The following is a 15,497-nucleotide window of genomic DNA, read 5'->3' as shown; positions in this document are numbered from 1 at the left end:
ATTTATCAAGCTCTAGTTTGACACCTCAGCAGTGCCATGCTCCCTTTAGTAAGAACTACTACAACTGCTCAGACGAATCAGCTGCTTTTTGTAAACGTCATAAAGGTACACATCTCACTTGTACGACCCATCAAAATCTGATCTGTTTTCAACCAAGAAAGAGCAAAAACAGGTCTAGATGCCCTTAGTCATTGTGCAACATGGATACCTTCCTAACTTGTGCGTTGGTGGTATAGTGGTGAGCATAGCTGCCTTCCAAGCAGTTGACCCGGGTTCGATTCCCGGCCAACGCAGTGCATCTTTTGCAACAGAAATCTAACTGCTCGTCTGTGCGTTCATTCTTTGGTATCTTGCCGCCATGGAACCTTTTGAGCCAAATTTTTTTATGTTGAAGTCTTCATCTCAAACACTCTTTAACAAATGGGGCTTTGGTCAAATTTGCTTCATGGTAGTGTGGCCAAGCAGTTTAAAAGGCTGGATTTAAATTCCAGTCTCTCTGGAGTCATGGGTTAGAATCCCACCCCTATCATTATGAACTTCAGTACCTGATGGAACAACTGATGTTTTTAATGAAATTTAACGCCGCATTCATTATGTGCACATCTCATTTATTTAAAATCCGAAGGATCGTTTGCTGCTGCGATCTGCTAGGTAGTGTGGCCGAGCGGTCTAAGGCGCTGGATTAAGGCTCCAGTCTCTTCGGAGGCGTGGGTTCAAATCCCACCGCTGCCATTATATTTAAAACTGCAATTAACTTATTATAGACCCGATTTTTTTGTTTTCCTTAAGCTGCCATGCCAAACACGGTACATTCACAGTACACAGCCGAAGGTGAAAAGCTTCTTTTTACCCACACACCTTTTTACCTGTCACAATCTGATCTGTTTTCAACCAAGAAAGAACAAAAACAGGTCTAGATGCCCTTAGTCATTGTGCAACATGGATACCATTCTAACTTGTGCGTTGGTGGTATAGTGGTGAGCATAGCTGCCTTCCAAGCAGTTGACCCGGGTTCGATTCCCGGCCAACGCAGTACATCTTTTGCAACAGAAATCTAACCGCTCGTCTGTGCGTTCATTCTTTGGTATCTTGCCGCCATGGAACTTTTTGAGCCAAATTTTTTTATGTTGAAGTCTTCATCTCACACACTCTTTAACAAATGGGGCTTTGGTAAAATTTGCTTCATGGTAGTGTGGCCGAGCGGTCTAAGGCGCTGGATTAAGGCTCCAGTCTCTTCGGAGGCGTGGGTTCAAATCCTACCGCTGCAATTATATTTAAAACTGCAATTAACTTATTATAGACCCAATTTTTTAGTTTTCCTTAAGCTGCCATGCCAAACACGGTACATTCACAGTACACAGCCGAAAGTGAAAAGCTTCATTTTACCCACACACCTTTTCACCTGTCTTTGAATTGCTGACAAAGTCCTGAGCATGGCTTCTCACTATTTATCAAGCTCTAGTTTGACACCTCAGCAGTGCCATGCTCCCTTTAGTAAGAACTACTACAACTGCTCAGACGAATCAGCTGCTTTTTGTAAACGTCATAAAGGTACACCACTCACTTGTACGACCCATCAAAATCTGATCTGTTTTCAACCAAGAAAGAGCAAAAACAGGTCTAGATGCCCTTAGTCATTGTGCAACATGGATACCTTCCTAACTTGTGCGTTGGTGGTATAGTGGTGAGCATAGCTGCCTTCCAAGCAATTGACCCGGGTTCGATTCCCGGCCAACGCAGTACATCTTTTGCAACAGAAATCTAACCGCTCGTCTGTGCGTTCATTCTTTGGTATCTTGCCGCCATGGAACCTTTTGAGCCAAATTTTTTTATGTTGAAGTCTTCATCTCAAACACTCTTTAACAAATGGGGCTTTGGTCAAATTTGCTTCATGGTAGTGTGGCCAAGCAGTCTAAAAGGCTGGATTTAAATTCCAGTCTCTCTGGAGTCGTGGGTTAGAATCCCACCCCTATCATTATGAACTTCAGTACCTGATGGAACAACTGATGTTTTTAATGAAATTTAACGCCGCGTTCATTATGTGCACATCTCATTTATTTAAAATCCGAAGGATCGTTTGCTGCTGCGATCTGCTAGGTAGTGTGGCCGAGCGGTCTAAGGCGCTGGATTAAGGCTCCAGTCTCTTCGGAGGCGTGGGTTCAAATCCCACCGCTGCCATTATATTTAAAACTGCAATTAACTTATTATAGACCCGATTTTTTTGTTTTCCTTAAGCTGCCATGCCAAACACGGTACATTCACAGTACACAGCCGAAGGTGAAAAGCTTCTTTTTACCCACACACCTTTCTACCTGTCACAATCTGATCTGTTTTCAACCAAGAAAGAACAAAAACAGGTCTAGATGCCCTTAGTCATTGTGCAACATGGATACCATTCTAACTTGTGCGTTGGTGGTATAGTGGTGAGCATAGCTGCCTTCCAAGCAGTTGACCCGGGTTCGATTCCCGGCCAACGCAGTACATCTTTTGCAACAGAAATCTAACCGCTCGTCTGTGCGTTCATTCTTTGGTATCTTGCCGCCATGGAACTTTTTGAGCCAAATTTTTTTATGTTGAAGTCTTCATCTCACACACTCTTTAACAAATGGGGCTTTGGTAAAATTTGCTTCATGGTAGTGTGGCCGAGCGGTCTAAGGCGCTGGATTAAGGCTCCAGTCTCTTCGGAGGCGTGGGTTCAAATCCCACCGCTGCCATTATATTTAAAACTGCAATTAACTTATTATAGACCCAATTTTTTAGTTTTCCTTAAGCTGCCATGCCAAACACGGTACATTCACAGTACACAGCCGAAAGTGAAAAGCTTCATTTTACCCACACACCTTTTCACCTGTCTTTGAATTGCTGACAAAGTCCTGAGCATGGCTTCTCACTATTTATCAAGCTCTAGTTTGACACCTCAGCAGTGCCATGCTCCCTTTAGTAAGAACTACTACAACTGCTCAGACGAATCAGCTGCTTTTTGTAAACGTCATAAAGGTACACCACTCACTTGTACGACCCATCAAAATCTGATCTGTTTTCAACCAAGAAAGAGCAAAAACAGGTCTAGATGCCCTTAGTCATTGTGCAACATGGATACCTTCCTAACTTGTGCGTTGGTGGTATAGTGGTGAGCATAGCTGCCTTCCAAGCAGTTGACCCGGGTTCGATTCCCGGCCAACGCAGTACATCTTTTGCAACAGAAATCTAACCGCTCGTCTGTGCGTTCATTCTTTGGTATCTTGCCGCCATGGAACCTTTTGAGCCAAATTTTTTTATGTTGAAGTCTTCATCTCAAACACTCTTTAACAAATGGGGCTTTGGTCAAATTTGCTTCATGGTAGTGTGGCCAAGCAGTCTAAAAGGCTGGATTTAAATTCCAGTCTCTCTGGAGTCGTGGGTTAGAATCCCACCCCTATCATTATGAACTTCAGTACCTGATGGAACAACTGATGTTTTTAATGAAATTTAACGCCGCGTTCATTATGTGCACATCTCATTTATTTAAAATCCGAAGGATCGTTTGCTGCTGCGATCTGCTAGGTAGTGTGGCCGAGCGGTCTAAGGCGCTGGATTAAGGCTCCAGTCTCTTCGGAGGCGTGGGTTCAAATCCCACTGCTGCCATTATATTTAAAACTGCAATTAACTTATTATAGACCCGATTTTTTTGTTTTCCTTAAGCTGCCATGCCAAACACGGTACATTCACAGTACACAGCCGAAGGTGAAAAGCTTCTTTTTACCCACACACCTTTTTACCTGTCACAATCTGATCTGTTTTCAACCAAGAAAGAACAAAAACAGGTCTAGATGCCCTTAGTCATTGTGCAACATGGATACCATTCTAACTTGTGCGTTGGTGGTATAGTGGTGAGCATAGCTGCCTTCCAAGCAGTTGACCCGGGTTCGATTCCCGGCCAACGCAGTACATCTTTTGCAACAGAAATCTAACCGCTCGTCTGTGCGTTCATTCTTTGGTATCTTGCCGCCATGGAACTTTTTGAGCCAAATTTTTTTATGTTGAAGTCTTCATCTCACACACTCTTTAACAAATGGGGCTTTGGTAAAATTTGCTTCATGGTAGTGTGGCCGAGCGGTCTCAGGCGCTGGATTAAGGCTCCAGTCTCTTCGGAGGCGTGGGTTCAAATCCTACCGCTGCCATTATATTTAAAACTGCAATTAACTTATTATAGACCCAATTTTTTAGTTTTCCTTAAGCTGCCATGCCAAACACGGTACATTCACAGTACAAAGCCGAAAGTGAAAAGCTTCATTTTACCCACACACCTTTTCACCTGTCTTTGAATTGCTGACAAAGTCCTGAGCATGGCTTCTCACTATTTATCAAGCTCTAGTTTGACACCTCAGCAGTGCCATGCTCCCTTTAGTAAGAACTACTACAACTGCTCAGACGAATCAGCTGCTTTTTGTAAACGTCATAAAGGTACACCACTCACTTGTATGACCCATCAAAATCTGATCTGTTTTCAACCAAGAAAGAGCAAAAACAGGTCTAGATGCCCTTAGTCATTGTGCAACATGGATACCCTCCTAACTTGTGCGTTGGTGGTATAGTGGTGAGCATAGCTGTCTTCCAAGCAATTGACCCGGGTTCGATTCCCGGCCAACGCAGTACATCTTTTGCAACAGAAATCTAACCGCTCGTCTGTGCGTTCATTCTTTGGTATCTTGCCGCCATGGAACCTTTTGAGCCAAATTTTTTTATGTTGAAGTCTTCATCTCAAACACTCTTTAACAAATGGGGCTTTGGTCAAATTTGCTTCATGGTAGTGTGGCCAAGCAGTCTAAAAGGCTGGATTTAAATTCCAGTCTCTCTGGAGTCATGGGTTAGAATCCCACCCCTATCATTATGAACTTCAGTACCTGATGGAACAACTGATGTTTTTAATGAAATTTAACGCCGCGTTCATTATGTGCACATCTCATTTATTTAAAATCCGAAGGATCGTTTGCTGCTGCGATCTGCTAGGTAGTGTGGCCGAGCGGTCTAAGGCGCTGGATTAAGGCTCCAGTCTCTTCGGAGGCGTGGGTTCAAATCCCACCGCTGCCATTATATTTAAAACTGCAATTAACTTATTATAGACCCGATTTTTTTGTTTTCCTTAAGCTGCCATGCCAAACACGGTACATTCACAGTACACAGCCGAAGGTGAAAAGCTTCTTTTTACCCACACACCTTTTTACCTGTCACAATCTGATCTGTTTTCAACCAAGAAAGAACAAAAACAGGTCTAGATGCCCTTAGTCATTGTGCAACATGGATACCATTCTAACTTGTGCGTTGGTGGTATAGTGGTGAGCATAGCTGCCTTCCAAGCAGTTGACCCGGGTTCGATTCCCGGCCAACGCAGTACATCTTTTGCAACAGAAATCTAACCGCTCGTCTGTGCGTTCATTCTTTGGTATCTTGCCGCCATGGAACTTTTTGAGCCAAATTTTTTTATGTTGAAGTCTTCATCTCACACACTCTTTAACAAATGGGGCTTTGGTAAAATTTGCTTCATGGTAGTGTGGCCGAGCGGTCTAAGGCGCTGGATTAAGGCTCCAGTCTCTTCGGAGGCGTGGGTTCAAATCCCACCGCTGCCATTATATTTAAAACTGCAATTAACTTATTATAGACCCAATTTTTTAGTTTTCCTTAAGCTGCCATGCCAAACACGGTACATTCACAGTACACAGCCGAAAGTGAAAAGCTTCATTTTACCCACACACCTTTTCACCTGTCTTTGAATTGCTGACAAAGTCCTGAGCATGGCTTCTCACTATTTATCAAGCTCTAGTTTGACACCTCAGCAGTGCCATGCTCCCTTTAGTAAGAACTACTACAACTGCTCAGACGAATCAGCTGCTTTTTGTAAACGTCATAAAGGTACACCACTCACTTGTACGACCCATCAAAATCTGATCTGTTTTCAACCAAGAAAGAGCAAAAACAGGTCTAGATGCCCTTAGTCATTGTGCAACATGGATACCTTCCTAACTTGTGCGTTGGTGGTATAGTGGTGAGCATAGCTGCCTTCCAAGCAGTTGACCCGGGTTCGATTCCCGGCCAACGCAGTACATCTTTTGCAACAGAAATCTAACCGCTCGTCTGTGCGTTCATTCTTTGGTATCTTGCCGCCATGGAACCTTTTGAGCCAAATTTTTTTATGTTGAAGTCTTCATCTCAAACACTCTTTAACAAATGGGGCTTTGGTCAAATTTGCTTCATGGTAGTGTGGCCAAGCAGTCTAAAAGGCTGGATTTAAATTCCAGTCTCTCTGGAGTCGTGGGTTAGAATCCCACCCCTATCATTATGAACTTCAGTACCTGATGGAACAACTGATGTTTTTAATGAAATTTAACGCCGCGTTCATTATGTGCACATCTCATTTATTTAAAATCCGAAGGATCGTTTGCTGCTGCGATCTGCTAGGTAGTGTGGCCGAGCGGTCTAAGGCGCTGGATTAAGGCTCCAGTCTCTTCGGAGGCGTGGGTTCAAATCCCACCGCTGCCATTATATTTAAAACTGCAATTAACTTATTATAGACCCGATTTTTTTGTTTTCCTTAAGCTGCCATGCCAAACACGGTACATTCACAGTACACAGCCGAAGGTGAAAAGCTTCTTTTTACCCACACACCTTTTCACCTGTCTTTGAATTGCTGACAAAGTCCTGAGCATGGCTTCTCACTATTTATCAAGCTCTAGTTTGACACCTCAGCAGTGCCATGCTCCCTTTAGTAAGAACTACTACAACTGCTCAGACGAATCAGCTGCTTTTTGTAAACGTCATAAAGGTACACCACTCACTTGTACGACCCATCAAAATCTGATCTGTTTTCAACCAAGAAAGAGCAAAAACAGGTCTAGATGCCCTTAGTCATTGTGCAACATGGATACCATTCTAACTTGTGCGTTGGTGGTATAGTGGTCAGCATAGCTGCCTTCCAAGCAGTTGACCCGGGTTCGGTTCCCGGCCAACGCAGTACATCTTTTGCAACAGAAATCTAACCGCTCGTCTGTGCGTTCATTCTTTGGTATCTTGCCGCCATGGAACCTTTTGAGCCAAATTTTTTTATGTTGAAGTCTTCATCTCAAACACTCTTTAACAAATGGGGCTTTGGTCAAATTTGCTTCATGGTAGTGTGGCCAAGCAGTCTAAAAGGCTGGATTTAAATTCCAGTCTCTCTGGAGTCGTGGGTTAGAATCCCACCCCTATCATTATGAACTTCAGTACCTGATGGAACAACTGATGTTTTTAATGAAATTTAACGCCGCATTCATTATGTGCACATCTCATTTATTTAAAATCCGAAGGATCGCTTGCTGCTGCAATTTGCTAGGTAGTGTGGCCGAGCGGTCTAAGGCGCTGGATTAAGGCTCCAGTCTCTTCGGAGGCGTGGGTTCAAATCCCACCGCTGCCATTATATTTAAAACTGCAATTAACTTATTATAGACCCGATTTTTTTGTTTTCCTTAAGCTGCCATGCCAAACACGGTACATTCACAGTACACAGCCGAAGGTGAAAAGCTTCTTTTTACCCACACACCTTTTTACCTGTCACAATCTGATCTGTTTTCAACCAAGAAAGAACAAAAACAGGTCTAGATGCCCTTAGTCATTGTGCAACATGGATACCATTTTAACTTGTGCGTTGGTGGTATAGTGGTGAGCATAGCTGCCTTCCAAGCAGTTGACCCGGGTTCGATTCCCGGCCAACGCAGTACATCTTTTGCAACAGAAATCTAACCGCTCGTCTGTGCGTTCATTCTTTGGTATCTTGCCGCCATGGAACTTTTTGAGCCAAATTTTTTTATGTTGAAGTCTTCATCTCACACACTCTTTAACAAATGGGGCTTTGGTAAAATTTGCTTCATGGTAGTGTGGCCGAGCGGTCTAAGGCGCTGGATTAAGGCTCCAGTCTCTTCGGAGGCGTGGGTTCAAATCCCACCGCTGCAATTATATTTAAAACTGCAATTAACTTATTATAGACCCAATTTTTTAGTTTTCCTTAAGCTGCCATGCCAAACACGGTACATTCACAGTACACAGCCGAAAGTGAAAAGCTTCATTTTACCCACACACCTTTTCACCTGTCTTTGAATTGCTGACAAAGTCCTGAGCATGGCTTCTCACTATTTATCAAGCTCTAGTTTGACACCTCAGCAGTGCCATGCTCCCTTTAGTAAGAACTACTACAACTGCTCAGACGAATCAGCTGCTTTTTGTAAACGTCATAAAGGTACACCACTCACTTGTACGACCCATCAAAATCTGATCTGTTTTCAACCAAGAAAGAGCAAAAACAGGTCTAGATGCCCTTAGTCATTGTGCAACATGGATACCTTCCTAACTTGTGCGTTGGTGGTATAGTGGTGAGCATAGCTGCCTTCCAAGCAGTTGACCCGGGTTCGATTCCCGGCCAACGCAGTACATCTTTTGCAACAGAAATCTAACCGCTCGTCTGTGCGTTCATTCTTTGGTATCTTGCCGCCATGGAACTTTTTGAGCCAAATTTTTTTATGTTGAAGTCTTCATCTCACACACTCTTTAACAAATGGGGCTTTGGTAAAATTTGCTTCATGGTAGTGTGGCCGAGCGGTCTAAGGCGCTGGATTAAGGCTCCAGTCTCTTCGGAGGCGTGGGTTCAAATCCCACCGCTGCCATTATATTTAAAACTGCAATTAACTTATTATAGACCCAATTTTTTAGTTTTCCTTAAGCTGCCATGCCAAACACGGTACATTCACAGTACACAGTCGAAAGTGAAAAGCTTCATTTTACCCACACACCTTTTCACCTGTCTTTGAATTGCTGACAAAGTCCTGAGCATGGCTTCTCACTATTTATCAAGCTCTAGTTTGACACCTCAGCAGTGCCATGCTCCCTTTAGTAAGAACTACTACAACTGCTCAGACGAATCAGCTGCTTTTTGTAAACGTCATAAAGGTACACCACTCACTTGTACGACCCATCAAAATCTGATCTGTTTTCAACCAAGAAAGAGCAAAAACAGGTCTAGATGCCCTTAGTCATTGTGCAACATGGATACCTTCCTAACTTGTGCGTTGGTGGTATAGTGGTGAGCATAGCTGCCTTCCAAGCAGTTGACCCGGGTTCGATTCCCGGCCAACGCAGTACATCTTTTGCAACAGAAATCTAACCGCTCGTCTGTGCGTTCATTCTTTGGTATCTTGCCGCCATGGAACCTTTTGAGCCAAATTTTTTTATGTTGAAGTCTTCATCTCAAACACTCTTTAACAAATGGGGCTTTGGTCAAATTTGCTTCATGGTAGTGTGGCCAAGCAGTCTAAAAGGCTGGATTTAAATTCCAGTCTCTCTGGAGTCGTGGGTTAGAATCCCACCCCTATCATTATGAACTTCAGTACCTGATGGAACAACTGATGTTTTTAATGAAATTTAACGCCGCGTTCATTATGTGCACATCTCATTTATTTAAAATCCGAAGGATCGTTTGCTGCTGCGATCTGCTAGGTAGTGTGGCCGAGCGGTCTAAGGCGCTGGATTAAGGCTCCAGTCTCTTCGGAGGCGTGGGTTCAAATCCCACCGCTGCCATTATATTTAAAACTGCAATTAACTTATTATAGACCCCATTTTTTAGTTTTCCTTAAGCTGCCATGCCAAACACGGTACATTCACAGTACACAGCCGAAAGTGAAAAGCTTCATTTTACCCACACACCTTTTCACCTGTCTTTGAATTGCTGACAAAGTCCTGAGCATGGCTTCTCACTATTTATCAAGCTCTAGTTTGACACCTCAGCAGTGCCATGCTCCCTTTAGTAAGAACTACTACAACTGCTCAGACGAATCAGCTGCTTTTTGTAAACGTCATAAAGGTACACCACTCACTTGTACGACCCATCAAAATCTGATCTGTTTTCAACCAAGAAAGAGCAAAAACAGGTCTAGATGCCCTTAGTCATTGTGCAACATGGATACCTTCCTAACTTGTGTGTTGGTGGTATAGTGGTGAGCATAGCTGCCTTCCAAGCAGTTGACCCGGGTTCGATTCCCGGCCAACGCAGTACATCTTTTGCAACAGAAATCTAACCGCTCGTCTGTGCGTTCATTCTTTGGTATCTTGCCGCCATGGAACCTTTTGAGCCAAATTTTTTTATGTTGAAGTCTTCATCTCAAACACTCTTTAACAAATGGGGCTTTGGTCAAATTTGCTTCATGGTAGTGTGGCCAAGCAGTCTAAAAGGCTGGATTTAAATTCCAGTCTCTCTGGAGTCATGGGTTAGAATCCCACCCCTATCATTATGAACTTCAGTACCTGATGGAACAACTGATGTTTTTAATGAAATTTAACGCCGCGTTCATTATGTGCACATCTCATTTATTTAAAATCCGAAGGATCGTTTGCTGCTGCGATCTGCTAGGTAGTGTGGCCGAGCGGTCTAAGGCGCTGGATTAAGGCTCCAGTCTCTTCGGAGGCGTGGGTTCAAATCCTACCGCTGCCATTATATTTAAAACTGCAATTAACTTATTATAGACCCGATTTTTTTGTTTTCCTTAAGCTGCCATGCCAAACACGGTACATTCACAGTACACAGCCGAAGGTGAAAAGCTTCTTTTTACCCACACACCTTTTTACCTGTCACAATCTGATCTGTTTTCAACCAAGAAAGAACAAAAACAGGTCTAGATGCCCTTAGTCATTGTGCAACATGGATACCATTCTAACTTGTGCGTTGGTGGTATAGTGGTGAGCATAGCTGCCTTCCAAGCAGTTGACCCGGGTTCGATTCCCGGCCAACGCAGTACATCTTTTGCAACAGAAATCTAACCGCTCGTCTGTGCGTTCATTCTTTGGTATCTTGCCGCCATGGAACTTTTTGAGCCAAATTTTTTTATGTTGAAGTCTTCATCTCACACACTCTTTAACAAATGGGGCTTTGGTAAAATTTGCTTCATGGTAGTGTGGCCGAGCGGTCTAAGGCGCTGGATTAAGGCTCCAGTCTCTTCGGAGGCGTGGGTTCAAATCCCACCGCTGCCATTATATTTAAAACTGCAATTAACTTATTATAGACCCAATTTTTTTGTTTTCCTTAAGCTGCCATGCCAAACACGGTACATTCACAGTACACAGCCGAAAGTGAAAAGCTTCATTTTACCCACACACCTTTTCACCTGTCTTTGAATTGCTGACAAAGTCCTGAGCATGGCTTCTCACTATTTATCAAGCTCTAGTTTGACACCTCAGCAGTGCCATGCTCCCTTTAGTAAGAACTACTACAACTGCTCAGACGAATCAGCTGCTTTTTGTAAACGTCATAAAGGTACACCACTCACTTGTATGACCCATCAAAATCTGATCTGTTTTCAACCAAGAAAGAGCAAAAACAGGTCTAGATGCCCTTAGTCATTGTGCAACATGGATACCTTCCTAACTTGTGCGTTGGTGGTATAGTGGTGAGCATAGCTGCCTTCCAAGCAGTTGACCCGGGTTCGATTCCCGGCCAACGCAGTACATCTTTTGCAACAGAAATCTAACCGCTCGTCTGTGCGTTCATTCTTTGGTATCTTGCCGCCATGGAACCTTTTGAGCCAAATTTTTTTATGTTGAAGTCTTCATCTCAAACACTCTTTAACAAATGGGGCTTTGGTCAAATTTGCTTCATGGTAGTGTGGCCAAGCAGTCTAAAAGGCTGGATTTAAATTCCAGTCTCTCTGGAGTCGTGGGTTAGAATCCCACCCCTATCATTATGAACTTCAGTACCTGATGGAACAACTGATGTTTTTAATGAAATTTAACGCCGCGTTCATTATGTGCACATCTCATTTATTTAAAATCCGAAGGATCGTTTGCTGCTGCGATCTGCTAGGTAGTGTGGCCGAGCGGTCTAAGGCGCTGGATTAAGGCTCCAGTCTCTTCGGAGGCGTGGGTTCAAATCCCACCGCTGCCATTATATTTAAAACTGCAATTAACTTATTATAGACCCCATTTTTTAGTTTTCCTTAAGCTGCCATGCCAAACACGGTACATTCACAGTACACAGCCGAAAGTGAAAAGCTTCATTTTACCCACACACCTTTTCACCTGTCTTTGAATTGCTGACAAAGTCCTGAGCATGGCTTCTCACTATTTATCAAGCTCTAGTTTGACACCTCAGCAGTGCCATGCTCCCTTTAGTAAGAACTACTACAACTGCTCAGACGAATCAGCTGCTTTTTGTAAACGTCATAAAGGTACACCACTCACTTGTACGACCCATCAAAATCTGATCTGTTTTCAACCAAGAAAGAGCAAAAACAGGTCTAGATGCCCTTAGTCATTGTGCAACATGGATACCTTCCTAACTTGTGCGTTGGTGGTATAGTGGTGAGCATAGCTGCCTTCCAAGCAGTTGACCCGGGTTCGATTCCCGGCCAACGCAGTACATCTTTTGCAACAGAAATCTAACCGCTCGTCTGTGCGTTCATTCTTTGGTATCTTGCCGCCATGGAACCTTTTGAGCCAAATTTTTTTATGTTGAAGTCTTCATCTCAAACACTCTTTAACAAATGGGGCTTTGGTCAAATTTGCTTCATGGTAGTGTGGCCAAGCAGTCTAAAAGGCTGGATTTAAATTCCAGTCTCTCTGGAGTCGTGGGTTAGAATCCCACCCCTATCATTATGAACTTCAGTACCTGATGGAACAACTGATGTTTTTAATGAAATTTAACGCCGCGTTCATTATGTGCACATCTCATTTATTTAAAATCCGAAGGATCGTTTGCTGCTGCGATCTGCTAGGTAGTGTGGCCGAGCGGTCTAAGGCGCTGGATTAAGGCTCCAGTCTCTTCGGAGGCGTGGGTTCAAATCCCACCGCTGCCATTATATTTAAAACTGCAATTAACTTATTATAGACCCGATTTTTTTGTTTTCCTTAAGCTGCCATGCCAAACACGGTACATTCACAGTACACAGCCGAAGGTGAAAAGCTTCTTTTTACCCACACACCTTTTTACCTTTCACAATCTGATCTGTTTTCAACCAAGAAAGAACAAAAACAGGTCTAGATGCCCTTAGTCATTGTGCAACATGGATACCATTCTAACTTGTGCGTTGGTGGTATAGTGGTGAGCATAGCTGCCTTCCAAGCAGTTGACCCGGGTTCGATTCCCGGCCAACGCAGTACATCTTTTGCAACAGAAATCTAACCGCTCGTCTGTGCGTTCATTCTTTGGTATCTTGCCGCCATGGAACTTTTTGAGCCAAATTTTTTTATGTTGAAGTCTTCATCTCATACACTCTTTAACAAATGGGGCTTTGGTAAAATTTGCTTCATGGTAGTGTGGCCGAGCGGTCTCAGGCGCTGGATTAAGGCTCCAGTCTCTTCGGAGGCGTGGGTTCAAATCCTACCGCTGCCATTATATTTAAAACTGCAATTAACTTATTATAGACCCAATTTTTTAGTTTTCCTTAAGCTGCCATGCCAAACACGGTACATTCACAGTACACAGCCGAAAGTGAAAAGCTTCATTTTACCCACACACCTTTTCACCTGTCTTTGAATTGCTGACAAAGTCCTGAGCATGGCTTCTCACTATTTATCAAGCTCTAGTTTGACACCTCAGCAGTGCCATGCTCCCTTTAGTAAGAACTACTACAACTGCTCAGACGAATCAGCTGCTTTTTGTAAACGTCATAAAGGTACACCACTCACTTGTACGACCCATCAAAATCTGATCTGTTTTCAACCAAGAAAGAGCAAAAACAGGTCTAGATGCCCTTAGTCATTGTGCAACATGGATACCTTCCTAACTTGTGCGTTGGTGGTATAGTGGTGAGCATAGCTGCCTTCCAAGCAGTTGACCCGGGTTCGATTCCCGGCCAACGCAGTACATCTTTTGCAACAGAAATCTAACCGCTCGTCTGTGCGTTCATTCTTTGGTATCTTGCCGCCATGGAACCTTTTGAGCCAAATTTTTTTATGTTGAAGTCTTCATCTCAAACACTCTTTAACAAATGGGGCTTTGGTCAAATTTGCTTCATGGTAGTGTGGCCAAGCAGTCTAAAAGGCTGGATTTAAATTCCAGTCTCTCTGGAGTCGTGGGTTAGAATCCCACCCCTATCATTATGAACTTCAGTACCTGATGGAACAACTGATGTTTTTAATGAAATTTAACGCCGCGTTCATTATGTGCACATCTCATTTATTTAAAATCCGAAGGATCGTTTGCTGCTGCGATCTGCTAGGTAGTGTGGCCGAGCGGTCTAAGGCGCTGGATTAAGGCTCCAGTCTCTTCGGAGGCGTGGGTTCAAATCCCACCGCTGCCATTATATTTAAAACTGCAATTAACTTATTATAGACCCGATTTTTTTTGTTTTCCTTAAGCTGCCATGCCAAACACGGTACATTCACAGTACACAGCCGAAGGTGAAAAGCTTCTTTTTACCCACACACCTTTTTACCTGTCACAATCTGATCTGTTTTCAACCAAGAAAGAACAAAAACAGGTCTAGATGCCCTTAGTCATTGTGCAACATGGATACCATTCTAACTTGTGCGTTGGTGGTATAGTGGTGAGCATAGCTGCCTTCCAAGCAGTTGACCCGGGTTCGATTCCCGGCCAACGCAGTACATCTTTTGCAACAGAAATCTAACCGCTCGTCTGTGCGTTCATTCTTTGGTATCTTGCCGCCATGGAACTTTTTGAGCCAAATTTTTTTATGTTGAAGTCTTCATCTCACACACTCTTTAACAAATGGGGCTTTGGTAAAATTTGCTTCATGGTAGTGTGGCCGAGCGGTCTCAGGCGCTGGATTAAGGCTCCAGTCTCTTCGGAGGCGTGGGTTCAAATCCCACCGCTGCCATTATATTTAAAACTGCAATTAACTTATTATAGACCCAATTTTTTAGTTTTCCTTAAGCTGCCATGCCAAACACGGTACATTCACAGTACACAGCCGGAAGTGAAAAGCTTCATTTTACCCACACACCTTTTCACCTGTCTTTGAATTGCTGACAAAGTCCTGAGCATGGCTTCTCACTATTTATCAAGCTCTAGTTTGACACCTCAGCAGTGCCATGCTCCCTTTAGTAAGAACTACTACAACTGCTCAGACGAATCAGCTGCTTTTTGTAAACGTCATAAAGGTACACCACTCACTTGTACGACCCATCAAAATCTGATCTGTTTTCAACCAAGAAAGAGCAAAAACAGGTCTAGATGCCCTTAGTCATTGTGCAACATGGATACCTTCCTAACTTGTGCGTTGGTGGTATAGTGGTGAGCATAGCTGCCTTCCAAGCAGTTGACCCGGGTTCGATTCCCGGCCAACGCAGTACATCTTTTGCAACAGAAATCTAACCGCTCGTCTGTGCGTTCATTCTTTGGTATCTTGCCGCCATGGAACCTTTTGAGCCAAATTTTTTTATGTTGAAGTCTTCATCTCAAACACTCTTTAACAAATGGGGCTTTGGTCAAATTTGCTTCATGGTAGTGTGGCCAAGCAGTCTAAAAGGCTGGATTTAAATTCCAG

The 15,497-nt window shown here is 43.4% G+C and overlaps 1 protein-coding gene and 38 non-coding genes across 42 annotated transcripts in view; 38 read left to right on the top strand and 1 right to left on the bottom strand.

The window, feature by feature from the left end:
• Positions 1 to 15,497, bottom strand: part of LOC114767029 (ankyrin repeat domain-containing protein SOWAHC) — an 89,349-nt gene that overhangs the window by 41,518 nt on the left and 32,334 nt on the right. The window lies entirely within an intron of this gene.
• trnag-ucc (transfer RNA glycine (anticodon UCC)) lies at positions 222 to 293 on the top strand. The gene has a single exon. It is a non-coding gene; the product is annotated as a tRNA-Gly (tRNA).
• On the top strand, positions 651 to 732 carry trnal-aag (transfer RNA leucine (anticodon AAG)). The gene has a single exon. It is a non-coding gene; the product is annotated as a tRNA-Leu (tRNA).
• Positions 961 to 1,032, top strand: trnag-ucc (transfer RNA glycine (anticodon UCC)). The gene has a single exon. It is a non-coding gene; the product is annotated as a tRNA-Gly (tRNA).
• Positions 1,668 to 1,739, top strand: trnag-ucc (transfer RNA glycine (anticodon UCC)). Its single transcript has one exon. It is a non-coding gene; the product is annotated as a tRNA-Gly (tRNA).
• Positions 2,097 to 2,178, top strand: trnal-aag (transfer RNA leucine (anticodon AAG)). Its single transcript has one exon. It is a non-coding gene; the product is annotated as a tRNA-Leu (tRNA).
• On the top strand, positions 2,407 to 2,478 carry trnag-ucc (transfer RNA glycine (anticodon UCC)). The gene has a single exon. It is a non-coding gene; the product is annotated as a tRNA-Gly (tRNA).
• trnal-aag (transfer RNA leucine (anticodon AAG)) lies at positions 2,633 to 2,714 on the top strand. Its single transcript has one exon. It is a non-coding gene; the product is annotated as a tRNA-Leu (tRNA).
• On the top strand, positions 3,114 to 3,185 carry trnag-ucc (transfer RNA glycine (anticodon UCC)). The gene has a single exon. It is a non-coding gene; the product is annotated as a tRNA-Gly (tRNA).
• trnal-aag (transfer RNA leucine (anticodon AAG)) lies at positions 3,543 to 3,624 on the top strand. Its single transcript has one exon. It is a non-coding gene; the product is annotated as a tRNA-Leu (tRNA).
• On the top strand, positions 3,853 to 3,924 carry trnag-ucc (transfer RNA glycine (anticodon UCC)). Its single transcript has one exon. It is a non-coding gene; the product is annotated as a tRNA-Gly (tRNA).
• trnag-ucc (transfer RNA glycine (anticodon UCC)) lies at positions 4,560 to 4,631 on the top strand. Its single transcript has one exon. It is a non-coding gene; the product is annotated as a tRNA-Gly (tRNA).
• On the top strand, positions 4,989 to 5,070 carry trnal-aag (transfer RNA leucine (anticodon AAG)). The gene has a single exon. It is a non-coding gene; the product is annotated as a tRNA-Leu (tRNA).
• Positions 5,299 to 5,370, top strand: trnag-ucc (transfer RNA glycine (anticodon UCC)). The gene has a single exon. It is a non-coding gene; the product is annotated as a tRNA-Gly (tRNA).
• trnal-aag (transfer RNA leucine (anticodon AAG)) lies at positions 5,525 to 5,606 on the top strand. Its single transcript has one exon. It is a non-coding gene; the product is annotated as a tRNA-Leu (tRNA).
• On the top strand, positions 6,006 to 6,077 carry trnag-ucc (transfer RNA glycine (anticodon UCC)). The gene has a single exon. It is a non-coding gene; the product is annotated as a tRNA-Gly (tRNA).
• Positions 6,435 to 6,516, top strand: trnal-aag (transfer RNA leucine (anticodon AAG)). Its single transcript has one exon. It is a non-coding gene; the product is annotated as a tRNA-Leu (tRNA).
• trnag-ucc (transfer RNA glycine (anticodon UCC)) lies at positions 6,916 to 6,987 on the top strand. The gene has a single exon. It is a non-coding gene; the product is annotated as a tRNA-Gly (tRNA).
• Positions 7,345 to 7,426, top strand: trnal-aag (transfer RNA leucine (anticodon AAG)). The gene has a single exon. It is a non-coding gene; the product is annotated as a tRNA-Leu (tRNA).
• trnag-ucc (transfer RNA glycine (anticodon UCC)) lies at positions 7,655 to 7,726 on the top strand. The gene has a single exon. It is a non-coding gene; the product is annotated as a tRNA-Gly (tRNA).
• Positions 7,881 to 7,962, top strand: trnal-aag (transfer RNA leucine (anticodon AAG)). Its single transcript has one exon. It is a non-coding gene; the product is annotated as a tRNA-Leu (tRNA).
• Positions 8,362 to 8,433, top strand: trnag-ucc (transfer RNA glycine (anticodon UCC)). Its single transcript has one exon. It is a non-coding gene; the product is annotated as a tRNA-Gly (tRNA).
• trnal-aag (transfer RNA leucine (anticodon AAG)) lies at positions 8,588 to 8,669 on the top strand. The gene has a single exon. It is a non-coding gene; the product is annotated as a tRNA-Leu (tRNA).
• trnag-ucc (transfer RNA glycine (anticodon UCC)) lies at positions 9,069 to 9,140 on the top strand. The gene has a single exon. It is a non-coding gene; the product is annotated as a tRNA-Gly (tRNA).
• trnal-aag (transfer RNA leucine (anticodon AAG)) lies at positions 9,498 to 9,579 on the top strand. The gene has a single exon. It is a non-coding gene; the product is annotated as a tRNA-Leu (tRNA).
• On the top strand, positions 9,979 to 10,050 carry trnag-ucc (transfer RNA glycine (anticodon UCC)). The gene has a single exon. It is a non-coding gene; the product is annotated as a tRNA-Gly (tRNA).
• Positions 10,408 to 10,489, top strand: trnal-aag (transfer RNA leucine (anticodon AAG)). Its single transcript has one exon. It is a non-coding gene; the product is annotated as a tRNA-Leu (tRNA).
• On the top strand, positions 10,718 to 10,789 carry trnag-ucc (transfer RNA glycine (anticodon UCC)). Its single transcript has one exon. It is a non-coding gene; the product is annotated as a tRNA-Gly (tRNA).
• Positions 10,944 to 11,025, top strand: trnal-aag (transfer RNA leucine (anticodon AAG)). The gene has a single exon. It is a non-coding gene; the product is annotated as a tRNA-Leu (tRNA).
• On the top strand, positions 11,425 to 11,496 carry trnag-ucc (transfer RNA glycine (anticodon UCC)). Its single transcript has one exon. It is a non-coding gene; the product is annotated as a tRNA-Gly (tRNA).
• trnal-aag (transfer RNA leucine (anticodon AAG)) lies at positions 11,854 to 11,935 on the top strand. Its single transcript has one exon. It is a non-coding gene; the product is annotated as a tRNA-Leu (tRNA).
• trnag-ucc (transfer RNA glycine (anticodon UCC)) lies at positions 12,335 to 12,406 on the top strand. Its single transcript has one exon. It is a non-coding gene; the product is annotated as a tRNA-Gly (tRNA).
• trnal-aag (transfer RNA leucine (anticodon AAG)) lies at positions 12,764 to 12,845 on the top strand. The gene has a single exon. It is a non-coding gene; the product is annotated as a tRNA-Leu (tRNA).
• On the top strand, positions 13,074 to 13,145 carry trnag-ucc (transfer RNA glycine (anticodon UCC)). Its single transcript has one exon. It is a non-coding gene; the product is annotated as a tRNA-Gly (tRNA).
• On the top strand, positions 13,781 to 13,852 carry trnag-ucc (transfer RNA glycine (anticodon UCC)). The gene has a single exon. It is a non-coding gene; the product is annotated as a tRNA-Gly (tRNA).
• On the top strand, positions 14,210 to 14,291 carry trnal-aag (transfer RNA leucine (anticodon AAG)). Its single transcript has one exon. It is a non-coding gene; the product is annotated as a tRNA-Leu (tRNA).
• Positions 14,521 to 14,592, top strand: trnag-ucc (transfer RNA glycine (anticodon UCC)). The gene has a single exon. It is a non-coding gene; the product is annotated as a tRNA-Gly (tRNA).
• On the top strand, positions 14,747 to 14,828 carry trnal-aag (transfer RNA leucine (anticodon AAG)). Its single transcript has one exon. It is a non-coding gene; the product is annotated as a tRNA-Leu (tRNA).
• Positions 15,228 to 15,299, top strand: trnag-ucc (transfer RNA glycine (anticodon UCC)). Its single transcript has one exon. It is a non-coding gene; the product is annotated as a tRNA-Gly (tRNA).

The sequence above is a fragment of the Denticeps clupeoides genome, chromosome 17 (genome assembly GCF_900700375.1).
Source record: "Denticeps clupeoides chromosome 17, fDenClu1.1, whole genome shotgun sequence".
NCBI classification, from domain to species: domain Eukaryota; kingdom Metazoa; phylum Chordata; class Actinopteri; order Clupeiformes; family Denticipitidae; genus Denticeps; species Denticeps clupeoides.
This window is presented reverse-complemented; position numbering and strand designations above follow the sequence as displayed.